This window comes from Salmo salar, chromosome ssa23 (assembly GCF_905237065.1).
Source record: "Salmo salar chromosome ssa23, Ssal_v3.1, whole genome shotgun sequence".
Lineage (NCBI taxonomy): Eukaryota > Metazoa > Chordata > Actinopteri > Salmoniformes > Salmonidae > Salmo > Salmo salar.
The window spans coordinates 15,742,720-15,766,609 of NC_059464.1; the positions used below are offsets into that span (position 1 = coordinate 15,742,720).

General features: G+C 40.5%; 1 protein-coding gene across 20 annotated transcripts in view; it reads right to left on the reverse strand.

Annotated features, from left to right (window-relative positions):
• Positions 1 to 23,890, reverse strand: part of LOC106584181 (receptor-type tyrosine-protein phosphatase F) — a 423,412-nt gene that overhangs the window by 318,491 nt on the left and 81,031 nt on the right. The window contains exon 1 of one of the 20 annotated variants that reach the window (XM_014169137.2): positions 12,415 to 12,889. The exons of the other annotated variants lie outside the window; for them this stretch is intronic. The gene's annotated coding sequence lies outside the window, so the exon portion shown is untranslated. Of the gene's footprint in view, positions 1 to 12,414; positions 12,890 to 23,890 lie in introns of those variants that run through there. 20 annotated transcript variants of the gene reach the window in all.

Sequence of the window (23,890 nt, forward strand, 5' to 3'; positions counted from 1 at the left end):
TGTAATGCCCAGCTCTGTGGAGTGTATGCCTTGAAGTGGTCCTATGGACAGATACTCCAATCTCCGCTGTGGAGCTTTGCAGCTCCTTCAGGGTTATCTTTGGTCTCTTTGTTGCTTCTCTGATGAATGCCCTCCTTGCCTGGTCCGTGAGTTTTGGTGGGCAGCCCTCTCTTGGCAGGTTTGTTGTGGTGCCATATTCTTTCCATTTTTTAATAATGGATTTGATGGCGCTCCGTGGGATGTTTAATTTTTCTGAAATTTTTATAACCCAACCCTGATCTGTACTTCTCCACAACTTTGTGGTGCCCCCCTTCTCCGCTTGTTTGGTGGTGCCCCTTGCTTAGTGGTGTTGCAGACTCAGGGGCCTTTCAGAACAGGTGTATATATATTGAGATCATGTGACAGATCATGTGACACTTAGATTGCACACACGTGGACTTTATTTCACAAATTATCTGACTTTTGAAGGTAATTGGTTGCACCAGATCTTATTTAGGGGCTTGATAGCAAAGGGGTGAATACATATGCACGCACCACCTTAACATTTTTTATTTTTTAAATAAAATAAAAAAGTTATTTTTTCCATTTCACTTCACCAATTTGGACTACTTTGTGTATGTCCATTACATGAAATCCAAATAAAAATATATTTAAATTACAGGTTGTAATGCAACAAAATAGGAAAAAACGCAAAGGGGGATGAATTATTTTGCAAGGCACTGTAGATATCAATAATAAGTGATATCTGTATCATCGTAGACTACACCACTGCTGTCATACTTACCTCCAAGCATTTATAAGTTGGATAATCTTTGGATGCAGTTGCACCTTTGGAAGACATAGCTTGGACTGTAGCCTACAAAAGCCTATTCTTGCTCTTTTCCCGGGATCCATCAAACACATTTGGAGTGTCATCATAGTGGTCTCTGAATTTTGGTCAGACTCGCTTACGTTGAACATATTTAAAGTTGCGCCTTTTTCCAATGCTGATTTGATTGTCATTGATTAAACAGAGAAGCGTCAAAGACTTGTTTTCGCTAATATCCTTTCTTAATTTCAAAGTAATCCTGGAAGTAATCATCTAGTTTTTCGAAAGTATCTATATTATTATTACAATATTTTTACTGGTAATGAAACTGATTACAATTCGTTTTTTTGTAATCCCTTACATATAACAGATTACATGTAATCCGTTACTCCCCAACCCTGCTCATAGGGATGGCAGGGGCTAGTATTGAGGAGCTCATCAGCATACTGTAGCACAGAGAGAGAGAGCACTACTATTAAGCTCTACGGGAGTGGATTTGAGAACCACACCCCTCCCTGCTCTCTTTCTCTCTCTCCCTCTATCTCCTCTCTCTCTTGGTTAATCCATCCTGACACTGGGTGGCTGCCCTATAGTATGTGCAGGGAGTAGTAGTGAGGCTGGCATAGATCTCCAACAGTTTGCATGGCTTTCCTGAGTAAAATCACATCTGCATCGAATTTGCTTTAATTATTTTCCTAAACGAGGAAAATTTCAAAACCAATGTCTTCAAACTATGTGCATTAAGACCATTTCCTTTGCTTGGATTGTAATTATGCAGTTTGTTTGATTTGCTCATCATGAGGACCTCTATATTGTCATTGGGAAGCCTTTCCACCATGGCATGAAGGGGAATTATGTTATAACTTGAGATTATAATGGAGGCTCTTCAATGACATTGAGCTGCTAATTGCTGATTGTTGTCAACATACATTTAAATAGAAACCATCTTGAGGGTCCTCTCCTCTCTGTAATTAAGTCATATCTGCTACCTATTCCCTATTTAGTTCACTACTTTTGACCAGGGCCCATAGGCCTCTGGTGAAAAGTATTGCACTCTATGGAAAAATAGGGTATGATTTGGGACACAGATATGACGGAATTACAGAAAGAGGAGGACCCTCAAGATGGTTTCTATTAAAATGTCTGGTGACAACAGTCAGCAATTAGCAGCTCTATGTCTTTGAAGAGCCTCTACTATAACCACAAGCTATAGCATAATTATCCTTCATGCCACAGTCAGGGCCAGAGCGATCCAGACAACAGACATCTCTGACTAAGGATATTGTATCTGCGGTACAGTGTGGGGGTCTGTATCCTGCCTGCTTCCCTTCCTACCTGCCTGACTGGCTGTGTTAAAAGTATAATGTATCTGCTGTAGAGTGGTGGGGGAGATAGGTCTGTGTCATCCCTGACTCGCAGCCAGGCAGTCAGGCTGGCCAGGTTAAGATGTCTGTCACGATATCACTGCTGCTGCTCCTTTCACACTGCAGGGATTTATTTTTTATTTAACCTTTATTTAACTAGGCAAGGAAAGAGGGAGAGAGAGAGAGAGAGACATGGTTGAAAGAAGAGTCAAAGGAGAAGAAAGAGGAAGCCTTCCCTTAACTGCCAACCTCTCCCTACATTTAGGACTTTCCCACAGTCTTAAACATAAAGGTGCAAGTTGGAACCAAATAAGGTTATTGAGAGCGAATACTGTAGGACAAGTGTCATACTCATGCCAGTGTGCCTGCAGGTTTTTGCTCCACACTTGTACTTGATTGATAAATTAAGGTCACTAATTAGTAAAGAACTCTTCACCTGGCTGTCTAGGTCTTAATTGAAAGGGGGGAAAAACCTGCAGACACTAGGCCCTCCATGGAATGAGTTTGACACCCCTGCCATAGGGAACCATTTTAGGGTCTCTGAAGATCCATAAATGGGATGGTTCTTTGAAGAACCATTAAAAAAAATCCCAAATGACAATTGTTTCGGCCCTCCAGGACCATATTGAATAGCCCTACTGTAGGGTTTAAAGCCTTATTTGCATAATTCCCAGGGCGTCTTTCGAGTGAATTTTAGAGTTACCAGTACCACCCATGATGATTGTGTTTGCTATTGACAGAGACATGATTGTTGCATTCATTCATTTATAGTCTTTGAAGAATTCGGAAGGTTTGTAAATGCCGTGTCAAGAACCCCACATGACCAGGAGCTTTTTAAGACTCAAAGTGCTGCTTTGTCAGGCTCTTCCCTACCCTATGATCACGGATTATCATCCTGTCTTTTCTGCCTTCACACCAGAGGAGGCTGATGGGAGGAGCTATAGGAGGACAGTCATTGTAACGGCTGGATTGGAATAAATAGAAAGGTATCAATCACATCAATCATATGGAAACCACATGCTTGACTCGGTGCCATTAATTGTGTAGGGCTGGTGAAAGGCCCCTGTCACCTCTGGCTCTGGAATCAAGGGGGGGGGTCGAGTGGGGTGCAAGTCGTCACTCCACTCTCCGTTTTACCGACAGACCAGACATACCCCGATCTTGATATACCACTCATCTTCTCTCGATCAAAGACACAATCTGTCTTCCTATGCTACACTGTTAGCTACTTTGTGATTTTATCAGTAACTCACTGCATTTGTGTCATGATGTGAACAGTATGAATTTGTGCCACTACCAAAGTTTAATGGTTTTAAATGAATGTTTTCTATTGTCTGGAAACTCACTTGTAGAATTTGCTTGCAGTAGGTCTCTTAAAAAAGAGGTGCCAAGTTATTCTTCTTTTGTTGATATCAAGTAATGTGAAACCTACTGTAACTCTGGCCCTGATATTAAAATCTGGTCTTGGTATTTTTCATTTAAATGTACGCAGCTTAAATCAACTGATGCTGATGTAATTGTGTTTTCTGAAAACTCAGCAAGTCTGTTCTTGATAAGGATATTTGTATAAATGGTTACAATGTGTATCACACTGACCGAGTGGGGGTGGGGCTGTGGCTATATATAAAAAGATGGGGGTGTGGCTATATATGTCAAGACTAAATTCTTTGTAAGTGTGGCAAGTCTGAAACTATTTGTAAACAGTTGGAATTTCTTGCTTTGAATCTTGTGGTTTCAAAGGGTCTCTCTATAACTGTGATTGGCTGTTATAGACCCACCCCTCTGCTCTCATGATGCATTTTCTTCTCTGATGCACCTTATGTCTAAACTTCTTTATAGTGAAATGATCTTGATTGGTGATCTCAGTAGGTGTTGGTTAAAGTCGGGTGTCTGATGATTTTAAAATGTGTTGTAATTTATGAATCTTACCCAGTTGTTAACTCACCCACCCATCCAAATCTCAAATGTCCAGAGAAATCTACCCTGATTGATTTGATATTGACAAATGTTCCACATAAAGATTCTGCGATTGGTGTGTTCTCTAATGATTTAACTGACCATTGTGCTGTTGTTGCTGTTAGAAATACAAAGGTTCCTAAGACAATCCCACACTTTATTCGTAAGAGAAATTGTAATAGTTTTAATGAGCAGGCTTTCTTTCATGATTTATTTTATTTTGACCGGAGAAAGATTGAGTTTATTCCTATTTGGAAACTGCCTGGAAATTCTTTCATTATGTTTTTTTCCAAATAGTAACCAAACACGCCCCACTCCACAGGTTCAGGGTTAAAGGGCGGGATAATCCATGGTTTTCCTCTGAGCTGTCTTGTATTATTCACAAACGTAATCTAGCCTGAGCTAAGGTAAGGAAATCATGTTCTGATGCTGATTGGCTTCTTTTTAGGCAGCTACGAAACAAGTATTCTTCTCAGGAATATTTGATGTATGTTACCACTGATAACCTGAATGACCCTAGAACGTTTTGGAAGGCTATTAAGTCTATGTCTGGTAACAGGAATGTTAATGAATTACCGTCATGTGTATTGAAGGACTTTGTTGCTGTATATGACAAAACTGAAATGCTGAATTGTTTCAATGAGCACTTTGTATCATCTGGTAGGCTGTTTGATTCAGTATTCTCTGTCTCTGTACAACCCTGTGTGGATAAACCGGTGAGAGCTGGTCAAACTTTTTGCCATTCTCAGTGCAGGAGGTACATAAAGCCCTGAAATCCTTAGATCAGAGAAAACCTGCAGGTCCTGAACTTCATGATCCCTGATTTGTAAAACTGGCAGCTGATTTCATAGCTGAACCACTTACAATTCAATCTAACCCTGGAATGTAATGAAATTCCAAGGATCTGGAAATCCCCATTTGTCCTACCACATTTAAAAGGGGGAGATCCAACTCTTTTAAATAATTCTAGGCCAATCTCAAAGCTGTCAACCCTGGGGAAAAAACTTGAAACCCTTCTAGTGAACAGCTAAAATAGTTTCTATGTACTAACTCTATTTTATCCATGTTCCAATAGGGCTTCAGGAAGAAGCATAGCACAATTGCAGCAGCCATGAAGCTATTAAATGATATCACTGAAGCCCTTGACAAAAAACAGCACTGTGTCTCACTTTTTATTGATCTCTCTAAGGCTTTTGATACAGTTGATCATGCTATACTGAGGCAGAGATTGTCAAGCACACTGTGGCTCGCAAAATAATTAATCCCCTTTGCATTTTTCCTATTTTGTTTCATTACAAACTGTAATTTAAATAATATTTTTATTTGGATATCATGTCATCGACACACACAAAATAGTCCAAATTTGTGAAGTGAAATGAAAAAAAGAACTTGTTTCAAAAAAATCGAAACAGAAAAGTGACTCGTGCATATGAATTCACCACCTTTGCTATGAAGCCCCTAAATAAGATCTGGTGGAACCAATTATCTTCAGAAGTCACATAATTAGTTAAATAAAGTCAAATCTAAGTGTCATATGACATGCCACGTGATCTCAGTATATATACACACACCTGTTCTGAAAGGCCCCAGAGGCTGCAACACCACTAAGCAAGGGGCACCACCAAGCAAGTGGTACCATGAAGACCAAGGCGCTCTCCAAACAAGTCAGAAACAAAGTTGTGGAGAAGTACAGATCAGGGTTGGGTTATAAAAAAATATCAGAAACTTTGAACATCCCACGGAGTGCCATTAAATCCATTATTAAAAAATGGAAAGAATATGGCACCACAACAAACCTGCCAAGAGAGGGCCGCCCACCAAAACTCACGGACCAGGCAAGGAGGGCATTAATCAGAGAGGCAATAAAGAGACAAAAGATAACCCTGAAGGAGCTGCATAGCTCCACAGCGGAGATTGAACATTTGAACTTTCATGTGCCTTAATAATTGTTAAATTACAAGCCTTGTTGGTTAAGCCACAGAAAAAAATCAGCAACCTTCCCACTAGCGATGATTGGCAAAGATAATGAGTGGGCTGGACATGCAGAGAGAGGAGTTTGGATTGTTCTGCCATATAGGTTTCTGTCTATTTGAGTTGGTCAGTCTGTGTTGGTAATCCTGTCAAACTCAGCTTTTTTTAATATATCATGTAGTGGAGCTGCATAGGTGTTATTCTCCACTTTCTGTGTGTTGTTCTCCACTTTCTGGAGGATTGAGTTTTGAAATCAGTGGAATTAGAGTAAGATAGCTAAAGAGATGGAGAAAACGCCTGTCTCCGGATTACATTTTCAAACTAAGGGCAACCGGGGAAGGGCAGCCGTGACAGGGAGACACGTCCATGACGCATGATGAAGTATACCGGTAAGCTGTTCTAGCTAGATACATTTTCAGACATTACACATTTCTAATTTTGACAGAAAGTGGTCTCATTTCAAGCTAAAGTGTACTGTTCGCTAGCTAGCTAACATTAGCTGGCTGGCTCCTTAGCCAATGTTACGTGTTTGAAGTTATTATTAATATCCCAGAGCCATTAGCTTTGCTAGTTAGAGCCTAATATTAGTTAGCTAACATTGAACCTGGTTGGTTAGCTCCCAGCAGATTCATGCAGGGTAAAAACAACATGATTTGGCACTATGTTCATTGTTGTTTAACTAGCTAATGTTAGCTGGATGGCTCGTTAGCTAATGTTACATAGTTTGTAATCTTATACGTTGTTTACCTAGCTAGGTTCATTGTTTATGTAGCTAGCTAGCTACATGTCTTTAGCTAAAGTGTACAACACCCATTGAATATGGCCGGTGTCAGTAAACATTGGCAAAAAAGCGTAATGAAATTGTTGCCAGCAGAGCTGGTTAGGCTGTTTTATTGTTATCGAGAGGTAAACAAATCATCGGCCAGAGCATCAACTGTGCGCTCTGAACGCTCCGACAGCGAAATGAGATGGGTGGGGCAAAAGCTTAAGAGGGTGTGAACAATGCTGAATGGGTGTAGACAAAGAATAGCTCTTCACTAGATACCAAAATATTCAAAGGCCATTTTCTCAAAAGTTAGTTTACAAGTTTATCAACTTTCAAAGCAGAATTACTTTTCCATTGTTCCTCAAATGCAGTTTATGATATACTATTTTGTAGTCTCTACTTTTATCCAATGTAAAAAACACAATTTCAAATGTTGCTACATAAGACCAAATCCAGGTGGTGTGTCACAAATATTGTACAATCCAGGTATCCAAAGCTCTTAGATGGCTGGAATGGAATAAATGAAATGGTATCAAACACATAACCACCCCCGCACCAAAAAAGATGGTTTGATACAATTCCATTCACTCCATTCCGGCCATTATTATGAGCCGTCCTCCCCTCAGCAGCCTCCACTGACGTAAATGATATATTTCTGTATTTTATTTTCAATAAGTTTGCAAAAATGTCAAAAAATATGTTCCCACTTTGTCATTATGGGGTATTTTGTGTAGATGGGTGAGATAAAAATGTAATCCATTTTTGAATTCAGGCTGTAACACAACTAAGTGTGGAATAAGTCAAGGGGTATGAATACTTCCTGAAGGCACTGCATATCAGCGTGATTCTGCTCTGCTTCAGAGCAGCTAGCTAGCTATCAATGTAGCTAGCTAGCTATCAATAATAGTCAAATGTAGCCTAATTAGCCTTAATGCATTGCCTAAATGTATAATTTGATTAACTGTGAGAAAAGGCAGAGAAGGTTTTCACGACACGTGTCATGCATGTCTCATACACGAATCATAGATGAATCACACAAATACAGTGGTTCTTCCTTTAACAGTTGTGGGGTACTGCAGCACAGCTTGCGGGGTGCCGCAGAATTCTATGACACATTATTAAAGTGTCAGCCATTGTTGCCAGAATGACACAATTTTCCACAATCTGCCACCATCTACCACAAATGGTCGCAGCATAAGCTCAAAACTTTTAAAGGAAGAACCACTGTACTGTACATGAATGATGAAACATACTTAAAGAACCCATCCCCCATACAATACCTCAATTTTATTGTTACATTGTGCTAACTGCCAGGCTTGTGAAGTGAACATAAATGCAGTATGGCTGTTTTCTCTTAGGACACAGTCATCACAGCCAGCTCTCTCTGCATTCACATGGCGTGTCTGGACAGGAATCCTCAGCCTGTCTGTTGCTCTCTGGATGGAGCCTATAATGTGTCCCAAATGGCCCCCTACTCTCTTTTTAGTGCACTACTTTTGACCAGGGCCCATAGGGCTCTGGTCAAAAGTAGTGTACTATAAAGGGAATGGGGTGCCATTTGGGGGGACACTCCCAGGTTGGGCCTTCACCATCACATCTCCTTATACCATTTCAAAGACACTTCATGGTTTCACCCGTTGCTGAGTTACTGAGGTGGCCAATAGAAGTGAAGAGAAAATGAAGAAGAGGGGAGACTTGATGGAGAGGCTTCCCGGTACACTGACACAAACCTCCATATCAATAACAGTGTCAAGACATGGGAGAGAAAAAATATTGTTTTAGGTAAATGAGTTGAGAAAGTTTAGAGAGCCTCGACCACAAAAGAGCCCCTGCTCATACAGGCACTCTATTGCCTCACGTGTTCATTGTCTTATAGGTTACTTTGTGGTTCAGAATGGGGATGAACACTGGTTTATAAAAAACTTTGACAAGCATGAGCCGGATCAAGCCTAATTGGTGTGTCCAACTGCCAGATGGGCGGCTCCCATTTCAGACAAGATGAGCAATACATTCACTTTTTGAACATGGCATTCCCTACGCAGTGCACTATTTTTGAAGCACTATACAATTTTTGTGTTGGATGTTATTTGGGACTCAGACAGTCACTATCAGAAATAGCTAAGGCTTGATAATCAAATGGTGATTAAATTCCATCTATTTTGAAATCTTCTTCAAAAGCTTATGGTTGGAGGGAGAGGCCTTTGAATCCCCACTTCAAAGAGCAGAGACATAAACAGAAAGACTGCCTTCATAAGAAAACCAAATTACTAGTGTTACAGAGAAACTTTGGTTTGATCCACATCAAACTATGGTAAACCGTTACACTTAAACCCCAGGCTACAACCTGTGTCTGTGCGTGCATGTACGTTCTTGCTTGTATGTCTTTGTGTGCGTGTATATTCTGTGTGTAAGTCACGAGTGTCTTTCCATAAATGTGTCTCTCTCTACGTGAGAGGTGTAGGAGAATATAATACATTAGATTAAGTAAAACATAATACAAAGAAAACAAATGTTTTTGTATTTTTTTTGTACCATCATCTTTGAAATGCAAGAGAAAGGCTATAATATATTATTCCAGCCCAGGTGAAATGTAGATACTGGCCACTAGATGGCCGCAGTGTATGGGCAAAGTTTTAGCCTGATCCAATGAACCATTACATTTCTGTTAAAATGTTGTATCAAGACAGCCCAAATGTGCCTAATTTGTTTATTTATAACTTTTCATGTTCGAAATTGTGCACTCCTCAAACAATAGCATGGCATTATTTCACTGTAATAGCTACTGTAAATTGGACACTGCAGTTAGATGAACAAGATTTTTTGCTTTCTGACAATATCAGATATGTCTATGTCCTGGGAAATGTTCTTGTTACTTACAACCTCATGCTAATCGCATTAGCCTATGTTAGCTCAACCGTCCCGCAGGGGACCCACCAATCCTGAAGAAAGGAAAGGGTTAGGCACTAGGGTTAGCATGAGGTTAAAATTATTGTTAAGGTTAGTGTTAGGGTTAAAATCAGATTTAGTGACCACTGTGCAGAGCTGCATTCAGAACCAAGATTCATGATGAAACACGCTAACCTGCAGACTAGAACACAAACATAGACTCCTCAAATGTGAAATGTGTTGTTTTACAGGGATTAGCTCCATTAGTGGAGGAATCTGCAACGCAATTAACCTGCCGTGAGCACAGCAAAGCCTGCTCTCAGATTCCTGCTGTATGGCACCAGGCTGGGGGCCAGGGTGGATGACACAGGCAGACGTGGGGCTCAGGGGCTGAACAGGGTATGGTAGAAGGTGCCAGGTGCACCGATTTGTGTCCAGAACTGCTCACTACTGGAATTTGTTCACTGCCTGTATGGACCCTTAGGGATTTTTCCTCTGTTAGCTAGGGGTCACCTGCACACACACAGACTGTGTCATTATGAATAGGAGCTAGCTGGCTGTGACGAAGCCCCAGAGTGAGATATAGCAACATATAGGCCACCAAGAGGTAAATGGTGACTTCTCTAAATAAAAGACTAACAGACTGTAAAGAGGGACTGTTGAATTAGCCTGCTTACAATAGGCTGGTTGAAAGATGTAGCCTGTGCCCCAAATGGCATCCTATTCCATATGGGCCCTTGTCAAAAGATGTGCACTACATAGGGAATAGGGTGCCATTTGGGACACATCCGTATGCCTAGCTGCTGAAATGCAATCTCTCCCTTGAGAAGCTCCCAGTTCTCTGGTGAACAAAGTAAGAGACAGCTTGTTCAAGGAATGAAAGGAATGAATTATCAATGAAAGAAGGATGGGTTCACCAGTTCATAGAAACTGGCCTATTTTCTTTGTTTCATTTGACTACTTACACTACCTTTAAAAAGTTTGGGGTCACTTAGAAATGTCCTTGTTTTGAAAGAAAAGCTCATTTTTTGTCCAGTAAAATAACATCAAATTGATCAGAAATACAGTGTAGACATTGTTAATTTTGTAAATGACTATTGCAACTGGAAACTGCAGATTTTTTAATGGAATATCTACATAGGAGTACAGAGGCCCATTATCAGCAACCATCACATCTGTGTTCCAATGGCACATTGTGTTAGCTAATCTAAGTTCATAATTTAAAAAGGCTAATTGATCATTAGAAAACCCTTTTACAATTATGTTAGCACAGCTTAAAACTATTGTGCTGATTTAAAGAAGCAATAAAACTGGCCTTATTTAGACTAGTTGAGTATCTGGAGCATCAGCATTTGTGGGTTCCATTACTTGCTCAAAATGGCCAGAAACAAAGACCTTTCTTCTGAAACTCATCAGTCTATTCTTGTTCTGAGAAATGAAGGCTATTTCATGTGAGAAATTGCCAAGAAACTGAAGATCTCGTACAACGCTGTGTACTGCTCCCTTCACAGAAGAGCGCAAACTGGCTCTAACCAGAATAGAAAGAGGTGTGGGAGGCCCCGGTGCACAACTGAGCAAGAGGACAAGTCCTCAACGTCAACAGTGAAGAGGCGACTCTGGGATGCAAAGAAAAAGCCATATCTCAGACTAGCCAATAAAAAGAAAAGATTAAGATGGGCAAAAAACACAGACACTGGACAGAGGAACTCTGCCTAGAAGGCCAGCATCCCGGAGTTGCCTCTTTACTGTTGACGTAGAGACTGGTGTTTTGCGAGTACTATTTAATGAAGCTGTCAGTTGAGGACTTGTGAGGCATCTGTTTCTCAAACAAGACACTCTAATGTACTTGTCCTCTTGCTAGCTCCTATTTCTAAGTGACTCCAAACTTCTGAACGGTAGTGTATATCCCTTTTGAAAACAAATGAATGCTTTCATTAAGCCACACACTGTATACTATCTTTCATGCGGAACATTCACAAATAATTATGCTTTCATTCCTTATCTTGAGAATAATATACTTTGATTTTCCTAAGCATGCAGGCACAATGTAAAATTGAATTACAGTTGCTTTATTTAACCTCTTGAATCTTTAAGTACCGCATAACGCCAAGTTACGAAACAAATATAGCTTTCTGTCTAAAACTGAGGTTGTTATTTAAAAAACTACAGGGATAGTATAGATACTGGTTTTGGGTGAAGTATGCTAATATTACCGTGGGAGACGGGGACTCATGGAGAACACACACAGGCATCTTGAATCTACATGCTCACAGACAAACTCTCAACTTGGCAACTCAGTCTCACCTTAGTACAGGTATCTCAGGGCAAAGATTGGCCAGAGGACAACTATTAGAAGCGCTAGTCTTTAGTCAACACTCTGTGACTGCTTTGTGTGTTTGTACGTGTGTTTACTTTGACCAGGTGGGGTTACTTTGTTAACAGACAGAAACAGTTGAATTCAGAATTTGCAATTCTAACAAGACCAGACATACAAATCTGGCTCTAGATAAAATAACACCTAGAAAACTGAGAATCGCTTTAATCACCAAAATATAAATTCATCCAATACCAACTTTCCATCAAATTCTTTGCACTTGACCACTTCTGCTATATAATACATTTTCAGAACAACAAAACGAAATGCAGTAAAGAGCCACACTTACCCATTTCAAGGTCCAAATGAAAAATACACAATAAAGGAAACTCCTCAGGAAATAAAACTTGTCTTTGAAACTGCTGTCATTCCTCAAAAATACATACAAGATTCTACTCAATATCCTTTAGTCCTTTAGCACAAAACCTCAGACAGTTTGAAGTCAGAGAGAGAGAGAGAGAGAGAGAGAGAGAGAGAGAGCCCAGTGTGGTGGGGACTAGCCACTACAGGTGGAGGGAAACAAACTGGTAAAGAAGGAAGGTTGCAGCATTTCAGGTTGGCTGCTAAGTAGTCTAACTCTGATTGTGTTTTTTACTCCTTTGCCTCGAGCTGCCTGGCCCTCTCCTTACTGTGCTGTGTGAAATGACCACCGTCTGTAAAGATTCGACTGAATCCTACCAACGGTGTGGGAGCCTTGCTGGGGTCACTGGAGCTCGATCTCTCCTGGGACACTCTCCAATGAATACCCACAGAGTTCTGAACAGGCCAGCAAAGCCACTGCCAATGCTAGACTGTGACGTCACAGGTGTTGAGTTTCAAGCCAGGGTTTTAGGGGAGGTGTTTTCAGGGGTCTGAGCCAATGAGAGGGTTCGTTGCAGGTTTGATTTTACACAGGTAGAACCAGACTCCTCCACGTCTCTCCCACCTAACCTGGCACTGAGCGTCCGAGAAGGAAAGAGAAGACAGAGAGACAGAGGGGTTGGGTTGGGTGGGGGTTTAGCAAAGCATGTCTTGAGTATGTAGAAGTCGTTATTTGCCTGAAAACATGCAGACTGACTCTCTCTAACCAGCTGGAACGCTAATCCTGTTTGTGAGGTGAAGGAGTTTAATAAGAGCACTCATTGATTTTCAGTTTAAACTCAACCTGTCTGAACAAATAGAATAGAGCTACAGTAAAGACCATTCAAATAATGGTACAGACACACCGAGAAATCTGACTATGGTAGGTACTTAGCACAGCAGGAGGCCATTCCCTCTTGCTAGAACAAAATACTTCCCTACAGTGTACCAACCTGGTACAGACAAATCTTCCGTGTCTACTTGTAGAATCGCAATGCTCTTCAGTGGTTGAGGTCTTGACTTTGAGCCAATCAGAGAGCACGAACCTCCACGTGGGGGAGCCTAGAGATATGACAAGAAAAATGGAAAAAGTAGGGCCTTTTCCTGGTGTAATCCACCCCTACTATTAGAATAAAACTCTTGATGTACTGGACTCATGATGGATCTCCTCTCTCTCTTTCCTTTCCAACTTGCTCCAAGGGATGGATGACTGGGATATCCGGCTGGAGCAATACATGAATTTACATATTTTATTAAATTAAAGTAGCCAATAAAGCAAACTGTTGGGGCATTTCGATTTTTATACTCCAGTTGAAAATACAAAAACAAAATAGCAATGTGACTTGTATTAACACTATTTCAATGTTTAACATTGTGTTAACACCATTTCACAATAATGTTTTCTGAACAAACAAAAAAATCATCTTAGCCATTAACTATGAATCATTCTATAGTTCAGATTAAATCATTTGGTGTCATAAACCAATAACAAAGAATGCAGAGAACAAGGTAAAGCAATTGTACCAGTGTATTTAGATTGCCATTATGGAGACTCCTATTGGATAAATGTGGCAAGACCACTTGTTGCAACCAACAAATGTTGGGCTAGTTTTAAGGACTTCTGGGTGAGTTTTGAGTGGTAATTTAACTGGAAAATGTAGCTAGACCTGCCAACCATGTGCAGAATAGAGCTTTTTTTTCTAGAACAAGTCTTTACATCTTTTACATCTAGCTAAGGCATTTTGTGCTTGAATAAGTTTTTGATTTGTTAGGTTCAGTTTGATAATGTACACCTGCTCATAAGTTAGCTAGCTACTGTAGGCAGTCACATACACTATATACAAAAATATGTGGAAACCCATTCAAATTAGTGGATTTGGCTATTTCTGCCACGCCCGTTGCTGACAGGTGTATAAAATCGAGCACACAGCCATGCAATCTCCATAGACAAACATTGGTAATAGAATGGCCTTACTGAAAGCTCAGTGACTTTCAACGTGGCACCGTCATTGGATGCCACCTTTCCAACAAGTAAGTTCGTCAAATTTCTGCCCTGCTAGAACTGCCCCGGTCAACTGTAAGTGCTGTTTTGTGAAGTGGAAACATCTAGGAGAAACAACGGCTCAGTGATGAAGTGGTAGGCCACACAAGCTCAATGAACGTGACCGCCTAGTGCTAAAGCACGTAAGAATTGTCTTTCTTTGGTTGCAACACTCAATACTGAGTTGAAAACTGCCTCTGGAAGCAAGGAAGTGCAGGCTGTTTGTCAGGAGCTTCATGAAATGGGTTTCCATGACCGAGCAGCTGCACACAAGCTTAAAATTACCAATGTGCAATGCTAAGCGTCGGCTGGAGTGGTGTAAAGCTCACCGCCATTTGACTCTGGAGCAGTAGAAACACATTCTCTGCAGTGATGATTCACGCTTAATCATCTGGCAGTTCGACGGACGCTACCTGGCCATATGCATAGTGCCAACTGTAAAGTTTGGTGGAGGAGGAATAATGGTCTGTGGCTGTTTTTCATGGTTCAGGCTATGCCCCTTAGTTCCAGTGAAGGGAAATCTTAACGCTACAGCATACAATGACATTCTAGACGATTCTGCGCTTCCAACTTTGAACAAACAGTTTGGGAAGGCCCTTTCCTGCATGACAATGCCCCTGTGCACAAAGCGAGGTCCATACAGAAATGGTTTGTCGCAATCAGTGTGGAAGAACTTGACTGGCCTACATAGAGCCCTGACCTCAAACCCATCGAACACCTTTGGGATGAATTGGAACGCCAACTGCGAGCTAGGCCTAATTGCCCAACATCAGTGCCCGACCTCACTAATGCTCTTGTGGAAATCCTTTCCAGAAGAGTGGAGGCTGTTATAGCAGCAAAGGAGGGACAAACTCCATGTTAATGCCCATGATTTTGGAACGAGATGTTTGACGAGCAGGTGTCCACATACTTTTGGTCATGTAGTGTACACTTCATATGAAAAGAATGGGGTGGTAAATGCAGCAAAATGCACAGAACACTAAATGCTTTAACAAGCTAGCTATCTAGCAAGATGAAGAAATAATGCAATTCACTCTCCATTATCCCATATTACCAGTGCCAGTTCGCTTGCAAGCTAATGTTAGCAAAATGGTTAGCATCGTCAGTTAGCATAACAGAGCTTGCTAGCCAATTGACAGCTAACTGGCAGCTGCTTCGTACATTTTTTTAATCCTTTGTGATTTAATTACGCTAGTTATCTAGTTGTGGCCATCTGGTTAGTATCAACAAGGGATTACTTCAAATTCTAGCTAACTAGCAACAACTTTACCGTCATCTTGCTAGTTAGCTTACATTAGCTACAGCAGGCACAAGCCGAACAAGCTACTTCCACCTGGTGGCCTGTAGGATTTAAACAAACTAAATCTGCGGTAGAACAGTTTTACATGAACAACAAAAAGTTAACTACCGACACTCTGGGCAGAGGTGCTAAGTACCTATCGACAGTCAGATTTATTGGTATGTCTGACCCTTAACCAGTTCTTCAGGTTGGAGCAATCTAATGCCCCTTAAATTGCAAGTCACCAACAAGAAAGCATGAAACAAAATGTATATAAAAAATAATGAAAAAGTGAGTTAATGCTGCAAACTTTTATCCAAAGCGTATTGTCTGGAGTTGAAGGAGCTAGTGACAGTGTTTTCTTGAGCTTGGTACTGATTGCTTATGACTGAACGGTGCTTCAACTAAATACAGAATCAATCTCTCTGGCCGTCCACTTACAACCTGTTTACAGCAGCCTGTAGAGTCCACGTATGTGTCTCAGTCAAGCCGAACTAAAACAGGATGCATTCATTTGTTTAATTGAGATTGGTAGTGACTACTTATAAATAGTGCCTCAACTGAGCACAGAAAAAACCTTAGACTGCATTGTAAAACATTTCCTTTAAATTTTACAGTAACTTACTGGCAGCAATTGGTCAGTAAGTTACTGGAATTTCTGTTACAGTACAGCTACTGTAATCCATTTATGGTACCAATATTTTACCAAGCATGTTACTGTAATCTAATTACAGTAGCAAATATAATTACATCATATTACTGTAATTACCCAGTGACATATTACCCAGTGTTCTTAGCACGTTTTAATTTTTACATTAACATTTTGTTTAATTAGCAGCCTCTCTTGTCCAATGCTCTTGTCCTGGAAGGAGTCCATCCAAATCATCTTGGTTCCTGGACCCTGTCCGTGCATTTCAAGGCTGCATTGAGACAATGACTTATCAGTGACCCAAGCCCTGCTCAGATAATCCTTGCCATTGTGTCGCTGAATTGTCGTATTGCTGCTGCAAATGTACATTGTCCCAGGGGTGTTGGCAGTCATAATGTAAGTAACCTAATTTATGTCCCTCTAACTCCCTAAATACCTCTGTCAATCCGACAGATATTGTCAGCAGTAATCATACGCTTATGAACCTGAGTTAGATATATATATATATATATATTTCTCAAAATAAGATGTTGAACAATTGAAGTCACAATACATTTAAAACAGTCAGCAATAATATAATGAATTCTGGGCTAAGTATAAGCCCCAATAATAATTTAAATATTTTGTCAAAATAGTTTAACCTGCTTTTTTGCAATAATCACTGATCTGGCTTTCAAGTCTGTCTATGAAAATGCCCTTTTTGTTACAAATTTGACCAGAACCATGCATAAAGCACATTCACTAATAATAACTTATTCTAGCAGACATTATAGAAAGTTACCACAGGTCTCATAAACAATCTCTCAAGCAAAAGCCCACATGCTAATAAGTACCCAGCTGATCTTTATTTCAATTGGATCTATTTGCTAGCTAACAAGGCAGAACAGATTTATTGTTATGAACACACGCTTCTTTCTGTCTCCAACTGTTTGAACAGCAGGATAGCCTGTCCACTTTGTTCAGATGTTGAAATCAAGTGGCCTACCTTATTTCTCAGAATGAGAACGAGTTGGCAGTTTCCTTATAGAATTTATATAACTTCTCCTCTTACAGCAAAATAATGTCTCAATGTATTTCGGTGTCCACATGACAGATTCTGTTGGACGAATCCTCAAATGCAAATAGTGAGCTGAAACCGCTTGTCAGAGAGGAAGAAGTGATCTCTCAACTTAGTGTGCATGGCAGGGAGTGGTACTTGGTCTGTGTGTGTGTAAACAGAGAGGAAGAGGTGGTTAGGTTTCACTCTTGCCAAAATGTGTCCAAAATAAGCCCAATGCGTATCTATGGGCATATTTTAGACCTAACCCAGCTAGCAATGAGGAATCGGCCAAGATGAGGCCCTCTTCTGGGGGGCCGGAACTGATTGAATCGGCTCAGAATCGGGTGTCAGACTCGGCCCGGAATCAAAATGAATGACTGCCCAGAATCGGCCCAAGTACATTGGGCAGTTTCTGTCTACCGGATTTCAGCAGACTTTTTACCAGAATCCTAGAATTTATACATACAAATTATACCCATCCACAAAAAAAAAAACATGTGCATGGCCCGCCACAGGAGTCGCTAAAGCGCGATGACATGCCAGCCAGCCAAACACTCCACTAACTCGAACTACGTTGGCCAATTGTGCATCAACTCATAGGTCTCCCGGTCACGGCCGGCACAGGTCTCAAACCAGCATCTGTAGCAAGGCAGTTTGGACTGGATGCAGTGTCTCAGACCGCTGCCCCACTTGGGAGGCGCAGCTTATCAATTGCCTTGCACAAAGTATCAAAATACTAAAATACTACACAGGATTCTTAAAGAATTTCATTTAAATGTTAATTGTATTTTTTATCACAGAAACAATGAGAAAATATCGAAAAATAAATAATTAAATGTTAATTATATAAAGCAGCCCATGTAATCATCTGCTAGAGAGTAGCCCCAATCGGCCCAAGCCCCAAGTAATACATTTGGGCCAGATAACTATCCCTGGAATCGCACCGTGCCCCATGCAAAAGTATTCACCGCCCTTGGTGTTTTTCCTGTTTTGTTTCATTACAACCTGTAATTAAAATGGATTTCATGTAATAGACATACAGAAAATAGTCCAAATTGGTGAAGTGAAAGGAAAAAAGTAACTTTTTTCAAAAAATTCTAAAAAATAATGAATGGAAAAGTGGTGCGTGCATATGTATTCACCCCATTTTCTATGAAGCCCCTAAATAATATCTTGTGCAACCAATTACCTTCAGAAGTCACATAATTAGTTAATTAAAGTCCATCTGTGTGCAATCTAAGTGTCACATGATCTATCATAAGATCCCAGTATATATATACTTGTTCTGAAAGGCCCCTGAGTCTGCAACACTACTAAGCAAGGGGCACCACCAAGCAAGAGGCACTATGAAGACCAAGGAGCTCTCCAAACAGGTCAAGGACACAGTTGTGGAGAAGTACAGATCAGGGTTGGGTTATAAAAAATATCCGAAACTTTGAACATCCCACGGAGCACCATGGAAAACCTGGCAAGAGAGGGCTGCCCACCAAAACTCACGGACCACGCAAGGGCATTAATCAGAGAGGCATCAAAGAGACCAAAGATAACACTGAAGGAGCTGCAAAGCTCCACAGCGGAGATTGGAGTATCTGTCCATAGGACCACTTTAAGTCGTGGCCTCCACAGAGCTGGGCTTTACGGAAGAGTGGCCAGAAAAAAATCCATTGCTTAAAGAAAACAATAAGCAAACACGTTTGGTGTTCGCCAAAGGCATGTGGGAGACTACCCAAACATATGGAAGAAGATATTCTGGTCCGATGAGACAAAAATTTTGCTATTTGGCCATCAAGGAAAATCCTATGTCTGGAGAACAACATCCCCACAGTGAAGCATGGTGGTGGCATGCTGTGGGGATGTTTTTCCATCGGCAGGGACTGGGAAACTGGTCAGAATTGAAGGAATGATGGATGGCACTAAATACAGGGAAATTCTTGAGGGAAACCTGTTTCAGTCTTCCGGAGATATGAGACTGGGATGGGGGTTCACCTTCCAGCAGGACAATGACCCTATTGAGAATTGAGAATCTGTGATATGACACTTAAAGATTGCTGTACAGCAGCGGAACTCATCCATCTTGAAGGAGCTGGAGCAGTTTTGCCTTGAAGAATGGGAAAAAATCCCAGTGGCTAGATGTGCCAAGCTTATAGAGACATACCCCAAGAGACTTGCAGCTGTAATTGCTGCAAAAGGTGGCTCTACAAAGTATTGACTTTAGGGGGATGAATAGCTATGCACGCTCAAGTTTTCTGTTTTCTTGTTTTATTTCTTGTTTGTTTCACCCCCAAAAATATTTTACATCTTCAAAGGGGTAGGCATGTTGTGTAAATCAAATGATACAATCCCCTTAAAAATCAATTTTTATTCCAGGTTGTAAGGCAACAAAATAGAAAAAATGCCAAGGGGGATGAATACTTTCGCAAGCCACTGTACATTTGGGCCAGATAACTCATACAGGATTCGACCGAGCCCCAAGTAAGATATACATTTGGGCGAGATAACTCACACCGGAATCGGCCCAAGCTCAATCCCTGCACGCTAGCCATAAGTAATACTGCTGAAGACGGCCAAGACTCGGTCCACATGACGTTGGCTGAGTCTGAATCTCAGCCGTGTGCCCCTACTCTCAGCCGGAATCGGCCCAGATCCACTGTGCTAGCTGGGAAGCTTGTCGCCTGCCTTCGTGCCTTTGGGACAACAACTTTGATTGTTAGGGCAGAGACATGAACATCTCGTCATTATATTCAGATCTGTGTTGTAAATAGGAAGGTGCACACATCACAGAAGGAACGAATGAGACGAGACCAAAAAGACAACATGAGAACAAGTGGACATAAACGTTGAAAAAAATGAAAGATACAAAAAAACCTTGGTTCTTGCGATATACGCATTTGGAATATTGCGCAAAAACATACATTCAAATGAATCAAATTTATTCAATAAATATTATCCAGACCTAGCGTGAAAAAGGTGAAAAAATGTATTGTTTTCTATCATTAATGACAAACCACCTGGATCTGACAACTTGGACGAAAAATGACTGAGGATGATAGCGAACTATTTTGCCACTACTATCTGCCATCTCTTCAATCTAAGTCTACAGGAAAGTGTGAGCCCTCAGGCCAGGAAGGAAGCAAAAGTATTTCTGCTATCCAAGAACAGCAAAGCACTCAAACAGCTGACCCATCAGTCTGTTACCAACTCTGAGTAAACTTTTGGAGAAAACAGTTTGACCAGATACAATGCTATTTCAACAGTAAACAAATTAACAACCGACTTTCAGCAAATTTATAGGGAAGGGCATTCAACATGTAAAACACTTAGACAAATGATAATTGGCTGAGAGAAATTGACAATAAGATTTTGGGAGCTGTAAGACTTCAGTGCAGCTTTTGACATTATCGATCATAACCCTGCTGCTGGAAAAACATATGTGTTATGGCTTTACATCCCCTGCTATATTGTGGATAGAGAGTTACCTGTCTAACAGAACACAAAGACTGTTCTTTAATAGAAGACTCTCCAACATAATCCAGGTAGAGTCAGGCATTCCCCAGGGCAGCTTCTAGTATTTAAAAAAAACTTAAAGCCTTGTATTTGGGACAAACTCTAAGCCTCAACTAAATATTTTTTTGAATAATGTGGAAATTGAACAAGTTGAGGAGACTATACTGCTATTGATGCAACGGTAGCTAAAATGGGGAGAGGTCTGTCCGTAATAAAGTGCTGCTCTGCTTTCTTGACAATGCTATCAAGAAAACAAGTCCTACAGGCCCTAGTTTTGCCAAACCTGGACTACTGTCCAGTCATATGGTCAAGTGCCACAAAGAAGGACATAGGCAAATTACAATTGTCCCAGAACAGAGCAGCATGGCTGGCCCTTAAATGTACATGGAGAGGTAACATTAATACTATGCATGTCAATCTCTCCTGGTTTAACCTCTATGGGCTAGGTGGGACGCTAGCGTGCCACCCGTGGTGCACTCCATCAACAGCAGGTGCATTTCAAGAGCGGCAAATTTGAATCCAAATAAATGTCAAAATTCAAATTTTTCAAACATACAACTATTTTACACCCTTTGAAAGATAAACATCTCCTTAATCTAACCACGTTTTACGATTTCAAAAAGGTTTTACGGCGAAAGCATAAATTTAGAGTATGTTAGGACAGTACATTTACAAGAGTTGTGTGTAATGTTTTGTCAATTCAAAGACAGGGTCACCAAAACCATAAAACCAGCTAAAATGATGCACTAACCTTTTACAATCTCCATCAGATGACACTCCTAGGACATTATGTTAGACAATGCATGCATTTTTAGTTCTATCAAGTTCATATTTATATCCAAAAACAGCGTTTTACTATGGCATTGATGTTGAGGAAATCGTTTCCCTCCAATAACCGGCAGTCAAGTCAGCGTCACAAATTAAATAATTAAAATTAGAAAACATTGGTAAAATATTATATTGTCATTTAAAGAATTATAGATTTACATCTCTTGAACGCAATCAACTTGCCAGATTTAAAAATAACCTTACTGGGAAATCACACTTTGCAATAATCTGAGCACTGCGCCCAGAAAAATACGCGTTGCGATACAGACTAGACCTCATGTTGGGGAGATCTAAAATCGAAAATACTATGTAAATAATCCATTACCTTTGATTCTCTTCATCAGATGTCACTTCCAGGTATCACAGGTCCATAACGAATGTAGTTTTGTTCAAAAAAGCTCATCATTTATGTCCAAAAATCTCCGTCTTGTTAGCACATGATCTAAGCCAGCCGGACTTTCGTCATGAACGAGGGGAAAAAATATATTTACGTTCGTTCAAACATGTCAAACGTTGTATAGCATAAATCATTAGGGCCTTTTTTAACCAGAACATGAATAATATTCAAGGTGGACGAATGCATACTCTTTTATAACGTATTGGAACGAGGGTACCCAACATGAACTCGCGCGCCAGGTGTCTAATGGGACATCATCGTTCCATGGCTCTTGTTCGGTCAGATCTCCCTCCAGAAGACTCAAAACACTTTGTAAAGGCTGGTGACATCTAGTGGAAGCAATAGGAAGTGCCAAAATATTCCTCAGCCCCTGTGTTTTTCAATGGGATAGGTTTAAAGGCAATACAACACATCAGGTATCCACTTCCTGTCAGAAAATGTCTCAGGGTTTTGCCTGCCAAATGAGTTCTGTTATACTCACAGACACCATTCAAACAGTTTTAGAAAATTTAGGGTGTTTTCTATCCATATGTAATAAGTATATGCATATTCTAGTTACTGGGTAGGAGTGGTAACCAGATTAAATCGGGTATGTTTTTTTATCCAGCCGTGTCAATACTGCCCCCTAGCCCTAGATGAGCGATTAGCTTCATCACTACTTGTATTTGTGAGAAGTATTGACATGTTGAATCAAATCAAATTTTATTTGTCACATGTGCCGAATACAACAGGTGTAGTAGACCTTACCATGAAATGCTTATTTACAAGCCCTTAACCAACAGTGCAGTTTAAGAAAGACAATATTTACTAAATAAACAAAGTCATTTTTTAAATGAAAAGTAACACAATAAAATAACAATTGCCATGGAGGTAGCAGAGAGTCTATGACTTGGGTGACTGGAGTGTTTGACAATTTTTGCACTGAGTAGTCTGTTTAAACGACTAGCCACAGATCAGACACCCATGCATACCCCACAAGACATGCCACCAGAGGTCTCTTCACAGTCACGAAAGCCAGAACAGACTATGGGAAACACACAGTACTACATAGAGCCATGACTACATGGAACTCTATTCCACATCAAATAACTCATGCAAGCAGTAAAATCTGATTAAAATAACAGATAAAACTACACCTTATGGAACAGCACAGACTGTGCCTTGGCAGCAGCTAATGGAGGATCCATAATAAAATATACGTAAATACAGTCGATGAATTCAACCAAGGTTGAAGAAATAACATTTCACAGTGATCGCAGCGTAAGTTCCTGAAAATGTTGTATTTAAGGATACTGTCATGGGCGTCGTAAGGATTGGACCAAGGCGCAGCAGGTAAAGTGCTCATCTTCTTAATTTATTTAAAGATAACACTTGAACAAAATAAACAAAACGACGAAAAACAGTTCCATAAGGCTCCCAGGCTATACAGAAAATAACCACCCACAAAACACAAGAGAAAACAAACTCAACTAAATATGGCCTCCAATTAGAGACAACGACAACCAACTGTCTCTAATTGGAGGTCATTGCCAAAAACCCAACATAGAAATAGCAAACTAGATAAACACAGAAATAGATAACATAGAACATAAACCAAAAACACCGAAACACACAAAACAAACACCCCCTGCCACGCCCTGACCAAACTACAATGACAAATAACCCCTTTTACTGGTCAGGACGTGACAG